Source organism: Eurypyga helias, unplaced genomic scaffold (genome assembly GCF_000690775.1).
Source record: "Eurypyga helias isolate BGI_N326 unplaced genomic scaffold, ASM69077v1 scaffold15041, whole genome shotgun sequence".
Classification (NCBI taxonomy): Eukaryota; Metazoa; Chordata; class Aves; order Eurypygiformes; family Eurypygidae; genus Eurypyga; species Eurypyga helias.
This window is the reverse complement of record NW_010231588.1, coordinates 13,184-23,385: the sequence shown is the minus strand read 5'-3', so window position 1 is coordinate 23,385 and position 10,202 is coordinate 13,184.

Genomic DNA, 10,202 nt, shown 5'->3' with positions numbered 1-10,202 from the left:
CAAACAAGTCCACTCCAAAACCATAAGCTGTTTCTGTCTATATTATCCAGGTCACCAAACAAATTTCAGAGTTGCACGGAAAAGCCCAGAGAGTGAAGGCCACCATAGTCATGCTCACCCAGAGAAACTATTGAGAAATCAATTAAAGAGAATTTACATCATACTTGGTGTTCTGCAACAACTACCCACATGCCTGCCAAAATCCATGTCGTATGCATCTCGGAGCTAGTACACGTGCACAGAGCTATTCTACATCACTGCTTTTGTGACTAAGAGTCTTCTTGCACAGGCACATGGCACAGTTGTTCAGATTTCCAGAAAGCCAGTCTGTTACTACTTAATTGATAGTTATTGCATCAACATTTTTACCCAGTATCACATCTTTGCCATTTACACGTCATCCACTGGAGATAAACTGGCACAGAGTGGCCCAGAAAAGAACCTAGTACTAAGACACGCTGTAGCATCTTTTTTCTAAGCAAATCTCTTGTTCCAGGCAAGTCCTGTAAGTTCTGAGTAATTTTGTCATACAGAATGCCACCTTTTGACCACCTTTCGTACAAAAACTGAATTCTCACACAGGCTGTGAGAATACCTACCGAGTGAGGCTTCTGGGCAAGGCTGGATGAAGAACATCTACCTTAGGAGCTGTACAGTCTCATCCGGAAGGAGGACTTACATAAACCTAAGACAGACAGATAGGTTGTACATGTCTCCAGGATTAGATATCAACAGCACAGCGAGTTTGAGACGCATGATCTCGGAGGTAAGCATCTACAATTACAGCTGCACTTACCTACATAGGCAGACCTGAGTGTCTCTGCCCCGCCCTGGCTGGAAGAGCATCTCGCCTCTGTGGAGGGCTTGTGGATGATCTGCCCAAAAGCGGTTCTGACCTCTGGCAGGGGACTGACCTACATCCATCTGCTCCCACTCTTGCAGATAGACCCTGTGTTCCTTCACGGCTTTCATGCGTCCTCATTCAAGACTCTACTGTGACAATGACACGTCTCTTTCCAAACAAAGCAAGGAAACTGAAATTGTTGTGGTTTTTTTCTTTTCTCTCTGGCACAAAACCTGATTGGGAATTCATAATTCAGGACAAGGCCACACTCTGAAACATAACAATCTTTTCAAGAGACAATAACTTTTGCAGACTGCAAAATTTTGTTTTGAAAAAATGTTTTGGAGGAAAAAAAATAAGCCAGTAATTAATTTCTTGATAAGAACATTAAAATGCATCATGTCAGTCGGGAGGAGAAAAGGACCAGGTTTTACTTTTTTTCAGCATATTCTGACTCAGTGAGACACCACCCTGTATCTTAGATGAAGCTACTTTTCAGGAACATCAGGTACTTTCAGAAATGGGAAGAGAAACCAAAAGCAAAACCAAGGGGTTTTTTTGTAGGGCGAGTTTGCAATGGAGACTCTCTTCCCTCCACTGCCTTGAGGGGTTTGGTTTGCTCAGATATTCAATTTCCTGATTAACTTTGTGTCATTCCTTATTCCAGGTAACAGTAGTAAGCTAACACGTTTTTTGGTGGGGTTGTTTCTTTTTTTTTCCCTCTGTGAAAGCAATCTTGATATCTTTTGCAAAAGACAAGAAACACCTGTGAAATAATACCACTTGGGTGGTGGCAATCTTTGCTTTCACTCCTAGCTTGGGGTTGCATTTTATAGGTAAACAATTAAAAAAAAAGACAGATTCCATGTTAATTATAATAAGGTGTAAAATTAGGTTCTGTAATAAGCACTGTGAACCTTCTCATCTAAAACTCCCCACAAAACTTGCATTGAGACACTGAACTATATTATATAAATCTTTTGTACTCCTGTGGAAGCTCTAAAATCCCTACACAGAATACGCTGTACTGCTGCACAATGGAGCTGTAAAACTTGACACCATTTTATAATTGCAGTTCTGATGTGGCCTTCTCATACACACATAATCTGTAAATACACACTACAAATTCTTTTTAAAGAGGGTTGATATTAATCTCTTCAACAATGTACTTAATATTTCCATTTTATGTATCTCATTTAATATGTGATTCCTATGAAATATACCCTTCACATCCTCCAATCTCACAGAATTCAGAACCCCAGGGACTCTGCTGTGGCTTTATGATCAAAATTCAGCTGATCTAAAGTTGCAGATTCTAAGGGTTTTTTTATATATGGCTTGTGCAATACCAATTAGGAACAATGTGGCACAAGCAATGATTAAAACACCATGGTGGTTCCACAGCCTACACACAGAGTACCTTCTTCCTTCTGTCCTTCCTGTGGATCTTGGGCCACCTTCCAACTTCTGCAACATATGAGGCAGGGATCCTGCAACAACTTGCCTCCTGCACTACTCAACCATCATTCAATTCTCTGGCCTTCACCATCTGCCTCCTACACCATCCTCCTTCAGACATGTATTATGGTGTATATTCTTAGCAGGGCAAGAATATTCTTATCAGTTCCCTGCAAGAAGACTCCAGCTAGAATTTGGTTCCAAGGACAAGGACGTATGCCTTTCGTTGTTAAAAGTACAAGAATATTTAAGGGAAGGAATTGCCAATGCAGAGTGCTTTCATCTGGTCCCTGCATGGCCTCACAGATCTTCAGCTCCAAGCTAGTCTCAATATTGGCTCATTTCAAGAGACAAAGGACACTCCAGATCTGTGTGTAAGTGTCTGGTTGATAAAGGAAAATGTTCAAGCAGCAGAAAAATGTCCAAGCATCAGGCAAATACCTACAATCCTTGTAAGGAACCTTGTAATGCTCCAGTTCGAACTTAATATTTCTTAAGTCCTATTTCTAGCGTTCTTTGTGTTTGTTCCTGAGTTCTTGTTGACTATAGCTTTTTTTCTGATGAGATATTTTTTAGGCAATGTCAAATTGATTATAGTTCTGGACATGTCTCCAACAACTATGGTGAAATTCTATTTGAATTTTGAAAACCATATGGCATCCTACCTCTGTGTGACACTTGCTCCTAGATTATCAGGAACTTTCATATCTGGGTAATCAAATGTAGTATTGGGCAGGCATTGTCTAGGCAACCTAGTGACCATACTTCAGACCATCAAGTACTCCCTTTTGCATGAGCAGGGTCCGTCCAATATCGGTCTATTTCCACTGTCTCCATTCAGGTTTTCCACAAAGTACGTAGTCTCCTGGGATAGCACATCACATTCAGTAAACATAACTGCGCAGACGTCTTCATCCCTGGAGAAGCTAAGGCTTCCTCACTATCCTAAAATTTGAGGCAGAACGGAGTAAGCATATGGCTTTTTAGATACATATATGGGATGTGTATGTCTGTCTTATGAAAAGTAGTTCAGCCACTACCCATTTTAATCAAGAAGGCATCATGCTAGATCCCATTTTAACTCTGAGAGTAGAACATCCATCTGTAAGGTAGGCAGCTTCCCAAGTGTGGTTAATTCTACAGCAAATGGTCTGAGCCAGCAATTTTATCCCCATAAGACAGACTGAGGCCTTGTCAAGGCAACCCTGCTTTCTTCCCGTATTACAGGATGTCCCAACTCCTTCTACTCCTAGGCCAGACGTCATCCTGATTCTCCCTAACAAGTTCTTCATTAACAGGTACAACAGTCTGGAGTTTCTGTCCATGGCTTCAGATCCTCCAATACAAAAATCTTGAGCAAACTAAGACAGAAGAGAATCCTGATGAGTCGTATTGCTCTGATATGTCTTCGATGACTTTGGAAATTCTCTCAATTTTCAGAAAAAAAAAAAAAGCATTACATGTTCTGCCTCTAGTCTTGCATCTGATGACACAAAGTTTAGGAATCTATCCAAGTCTATCCGTGCCTTGACATGTTCTGCCTCACAGCAAATGTGGGTGGTGACTATCTTGTTAAAAGTGATGTTGTTATTCTCTCAGAAGAAAAGTTTTCTTCAGGACTTAGAAATTGTCTGTAAGACCATAACATGAACCAGCTACTCAGAATACCTGTTCCGGAATCTCAGTTAGACCCCTGCAGGCCTTTTCCTCTTCTTTATTCCTCTGTTTTGTTAGCATTGGTGTATTTGCCTAAGACAGAAATATTTGAAGCTTTCTAGTTTCAAATGAAGTCAAACGTTTCTGATCTTCATCTTGGATGAGGGGAGAAGAGGGAAGAAAGTGAAGAGAACCTCAAAATGATGAAGATGTAACCTTAGCTCATTGGCAGCATCTTCATTCGCCTTTTCTTTTACTTGAGCAACATCCAGTTTTTATTATTTCATCTTGTTTCTTTTTCATAACTCATTGTGAGAGGATCCTGGAAAGGAATTCAGACTCACTTGTTAGGACATTTGCATCTTTTCTTGCCAGAAGAAGTTATCATTCTATCTGGCTATGCATCTAAATGATTGCTTTAGAAGAACTCGTGTTCATCCCAATAGGTCTATTATGCAGTAGGTGACCTAATTATGATAATCCTGAGCACAGGACTACCCTGATCTCTTTCTGAATCAAAGCAAACAACAGCTACAGTTCACAAGGAACTGTGTTCTAGAAAATTAAGTTATCCTTGAATTTTGATCTTTCCCTTAGTGGACAATCTATCACTGCTCCCGCTATATTCAACATTGGGTACTAAGAATTTACACCTTTTGTTTAGCTTGAACTGTTATTAACATTTCAGCTACTGAGTATTTCTTTATCACTGACAGACTAAAGTACTCTCTGCCATAAAATTTCTCATTTTATTATCAAGTCACTGCATCTTCTTTTGTTGGGCTCAGGGAGCTCCGACAATTTTATTATTCTACAATAAAGAACTTCCCTAAGGCTGCAGTTTTTCCTGCATCTCTGCATTATATCTTCTGTAGTTCTTCAACAGTGTTTTTGTAGTGCAGACCCCACACCTGAATAAAATACACTGATAGCAGACATATCCATGTAGAATGTAGGAACTCTTCTCTATTCCTGTCCCTTTTTAGGCTTTGTACATAGAGGTCTTGTTTTGGACATTTCAGAAATCATCATTCAGCTGGGAGCTCATGTGCAACAGAAAACATACAATGACTTCCACGTCTTTTTCTGTTCTCTTCTCCTAATTATCTCAGAGATGATTAGGAAGGGGCAGAAAAGCAAAATTAATTGAGTTCTCAGCAGTGGCTGGTTCTCCTTGAATGAAGATACCCATTGGAATTGGTTTGTTCTTATTATTTTATCTTTTAGGAAATAGAACTCTGTATTTCAGTAACGAGCCATGCAGCAAAGATTCCGTTTGAGAACAATCCAAGTTGCTGCATTGACTTTCATGTGCTTTTTACCAGACCCTGTGCCAGTCACTGAGGCACAGTGACAACTTTGCTCCCTGTTCTGCGGCTTTAAGCCAGAGTGAGGAAAGGGGCAGGTAACACACTGACACAAGGGAGTTCCTGACAAAAGATTTACTTCAAAGATAATCAAGTTTTGGAAAACATTGCCCAGAGAGCCTACAGGATGTCAGGACCCAAGTGGACAAAGCCCTAAGCAACCTTGCCTGAATTCAGTATTTACACTGGTTTGAGCATGAGGCCAGAATATATGATCCTGATATGATATATGATATACAAATATATGGCATCCCTTTTAACCTGAACGATCCTATGATTCAGAGGTCTTGAGGCTCTGTTGTCTTCCCAGAAAGACATTGCCTTTAGCATCCATACCGGACATATTTGGGCTGTCCAGAGATCACCTTCAGTAGCTGAAGGAATTAGCAACACCTCTTATGTACCAAGAAACGTGTATTAATGAAAACAAACTTCTTCCCATAGAACTGAGTTCTGACAGTAATGGTCATCTAACCTTAGCAGTTTAATAAAAAGTGAGGCATTTAGTCTGAACTAGTTGTGTATATTCTTCCTATATAGGCTGAAGAGCAGCAAACATCTCCAGAGGCAATTTACTCCAAAGCCACAGCAGAAGGGGGAAAAAGGAGATGTAAAAATAGACAGGGTTGGCAGTAGATGTGAAACAGTAAGAAACTTGGCCTCTAGCAGACCCAGAAAGGAGTTCCAATATGGAGGGAGCATCACAAAAAATATTTTGCTGAGACTCCTCTTTTCACAGGGGAAGCATCAGGCTATGTGCTTGTGCTCACACGTGTTGTTATCAAGTAGGTTTTTGAGCACCAGGGAAGTTACAACTCTACTTAAACCCAACTAAAGCTGTGTGAAGCACTTTTCTTTCTATTTCCAATGACAAAAACATTCAGTAACCTTCTTCTAGCTTAACAGCAAAAAGCTATCATTCAAGACACAGGGACCATGGTTCAGAGGATGCAGATGGACCTTGTTACTTGGGGTGGATGACTCGGTGAAGAAATCTACTTGCAAACAAGCAAGGAAACAAATTTGTTGTAGAAAATTGAATTGCCTGTGCCCTCTTTGGAAGCATGCAGGACTGGCCCTCCAGAAAAATAAATAGCAAAAGTATATATATATATAATAATAATTTGAATATTTATAAGTATATATAAATATATTAAATATATGGAAATATATATATATGTATAAAACTACTAAAATGGCAAGATCCCAAATGATTAGCTACAAAAATCAAAAGGCCAAGCTAGTTCTTGTGGACAAACACAAGGTAGGCTGCTATGGATCAGTCAGACCTTTGGAGGAGGCCTGACAGCTTCCCATGCATTAGTGATTCCATTTCACCTTTCTTTGCCTCTGGGGATCAAATGTTGTTTTGCATTCAATATGCAAGCCATTTTCCAGTTTTTCCATCTCAACAAGACCAGAAAGACTTTGTCACTGGCTGGCAAGCATCATGCATTTGTTAACCATTGTATTGTAGAACCTGCGAGATGAAGCCTACAGCAACCAAAACAGCAGGGCAGTTTTCCACCATGACCGAGTATGTCTCCCACTATTTCCAGAACATCTACTGCAGGTGTCAGAGGCAGATAAACTTGATATTCTAAGATCTCTTTTGTCCTTAGACAAGCACTCCAGCGATGAAAATTGCCCTGTTAGATGACATTTTATTTGTTGTGGTATACTCATAATAGAATTGTTCTGAAACAAGGCATTGCGTCCCTTGATCCTCTAACTCTACCAAACTACTGCTTCTCACAGAAGCAAACTATTTAGCCTAAGACACACCATCATAATAAGCCTTCCATATAAGCACTCATCAGAGCACTGTTTTTCATTGCTCTTTCCAAACTTGCTTTGTAAAATTCTTCACCATTTTCTGAACGCTTAATATTAGTCTCTGTAGCAGATGTAAATCACACAGAAACTACATTCATGCCAATGATGTCTCTTCCTGTGTAATAGAATCCTCTTTCTTTCCCCACCCATGAGTAGTGTTCCATTAATACATGTCTTCTACACCTGACCTGGTGAGAAATCTCTTTATATTCCTTATAAAAGAACCTATCTGGGGAAGCAACAGATCATCCTGTTTCCAAGTAGCTCAGCTGCATCCATTATCTATACTTTATGGACCTACAATCATCTTCACTTCTCCTTCTTTTCCAAAGATAGAGAAAATTCTATAAACAACACAGTTAATCTCTTCAGGAATTCAGGAAATGGAAGCAAAGACACACATGGGTTGCCAAGGATTGCAATTCCACATAATTAACAAATCAATATGAGTCGGTGTTGGGAAGAGGAAAACTACAGCATTTTCCTCTTGCAGTTGCCCCATCACCCTTAACTTCATTAACGTCACCCTAAAGTTTTTATAATTCCAGCAACTCTATTGCTGAAAACGTTTTCTCCCTGATTTGAAAAAAAGTAATTTATTCTGGGCTGCAGCAACCTTTTTGTCCCATGATATTCGACTTAACTGGATCATCTTCAAAGCCTTATGAACGAACCTCAGACTGCAATTTTTAAGACCCCACACAAATATACAATGAACTTGTTCTCCTTTGAATGTCTTTGGGGACAATGAGGATTTACCTCTTCCAGTATCCAAACCCCATGGAGAGGCTGAAGACTAACTGGCTTCAACTTGGGTGTAAGTGCTCTGTCTTCAACCCTAAATAAGCTTCCCTACAGTGCTGGGTGGGGAAGGTTAACAATTATCCTATTAATTACATCTCCCCTTACACCACGTAATTCCAATACTTCATTGCCTAAACTGTCACAATTATGGCAGAAAAAAGAGCATGTAAGTACAGAATATGTGAATGCAACACATTCACAAAACTTCAGAACTGTCATCTGAGTGGTCAACTGGGCTTTGAACAATTACCGACAGCAGATTAATTAGTCTCCCCTTACCTCACAACCTGATCCACTGCAGAGATCTTCAATGAAACTTTATGTTTATTACAGCTGTACTAGATATTTAGCACACCTTTCATTTCCTAGTGTTTAGGCTGAAATAAAATAAACACCCAAAACCAAAAAGTCCAACAAGCTATTCCTGCTTACAGGCGAAGTTTGTTTTTAACAGAGACTTAAAGAGCGTGAGATGGGGATATAATGCTTTTCTAAGTGAGTTTTAAGAGTTCCATTCTCACGAGACAAAAATTGCTTTGAGATGTGCATTAATTTCACATTTATTTCCTTTAAGTGAACAGAACAGTAGGGGAACAGCAAGGCCTTTAAAGACGACTCCTCCGGTTCCCAGCGGGGCTGGGATGTCCTTCTTGCTCCTGATGCCTGACTGCCACCCCGTGGCTATTTCACCATGTTCAGGTCCCATGTTATAAGGCTGAACTTTGAAGACAAAGGGCTTCCACTAAATGGCAGATTTGGGGCACATGATGTTGTTCCAAAAAGTTGTATCCCAATGCATGTTCAGAAAACCTGAAAGAGGTTTTGGACTTGCATTTGAATATGGTTGTAAAATTCCAGTATTAACCTCAGAGACGCTAAACAGCCCAGAGCAATCACAGTCATACACCTGGAGAACGAGCAAATAACATGTGCAGATCTGCTTGCACTGATTCAGGAACCCTTTCGGTCTTACCCTTCAGGATTATCAATCAGTTCGTATCCCTTGTTTTTCTTGGTTAGTCAGGCAATTTTTTTATTGTATTGTGGATATTTCCTCTTTGTTGTGGCAGAGAAAACATGAGTCTCCAAAATCTTAGGGACTAAAGCAGAACTTTATTCTCTTCAAAACTGTTAACTCCCAGACCCTCCTAGCCCAGGGAGTAGCTCAAATTTATTTGAATTTTTGAAATTAAACATACTGATAGTGAATGTTCTGACTCTACCAAGCACTTCAACATTGCTGAACACTTAGGGACCACTTGACCTCCAAGTGGCTTTTCTTCTACTTACCTCATTTTCCATGATCCATCCAGTAAGTACTTTCTTAGCTTCATGCCCTAAGCTGAAGTCTAGCTGTCTTCCTTCCAAATATGTTGGAAGTATTTGTGCTTCTCTAGTATCTTCATGATTAGAGCACTAGTGTCCAGCAGCCAGAAAAGCTTAGGCTCAGTTCCCTCTTTTATCAGAGATGATTGAAACCTTGTCCTGACAAAAGAAGAGTAGTGCCTTTCTTGCCTATTGAAACCATTTGACTTGTATGTACAAATTAAAGGTTCACCAGGCCACAGAAAGAGAGCAGGAGTGAACTTTATTCTCAAACCTGGCAATTATGGCCAAAACATGAGATAGAAGCATTCTTGCTACCAGGACAGTCTGCATGGGTTTATCTGATGGACCAAATTCAGCGTTGGGAATCTTGAGTTAGGGAGATGGACTGCGTCTACAGGATTTTTGAAGACTTCCTTGTCTACAGTGTTTTCTTTTGCCTAGCTTAGGAGGTTCTTCACTTGTCCAGCTTTCTCCATATGTACGAAGAGACTAGCCTGGGGGATTGGAGCTCCTTCCGGTGCTGAGGTGTTAAATAGCTAGCCTGACTACTATAACAAGACTTCTGGCACTTTGTGGCTTAGGGTCAATACTCCAAAGTCAGAGGGAACTTTTGGCAGTGCCACTGAAGTTTCATCTGAGAGCTGATAGCCTGTTGAATCTAAGTCCTTACAGAACAGCTCTTGATTTCATAAAACGTGCATACCTTGACACATACAAAGTAATGCAACTTCCAGAAGTCAGCAGTGGTTCATTTTTCCCTTTCCTCCTTATTCTGGAGGAAGAACTGGTGTGTTTTGTTTTGGCAGGATTCTTTTTGGTTTAATTGTTTATACTGTGTACTTCACACATGCTGATTCCCTTCCTGTGAAATACAAATGCTGCAGTTTATGACAGTTCTCTCTCTGCAG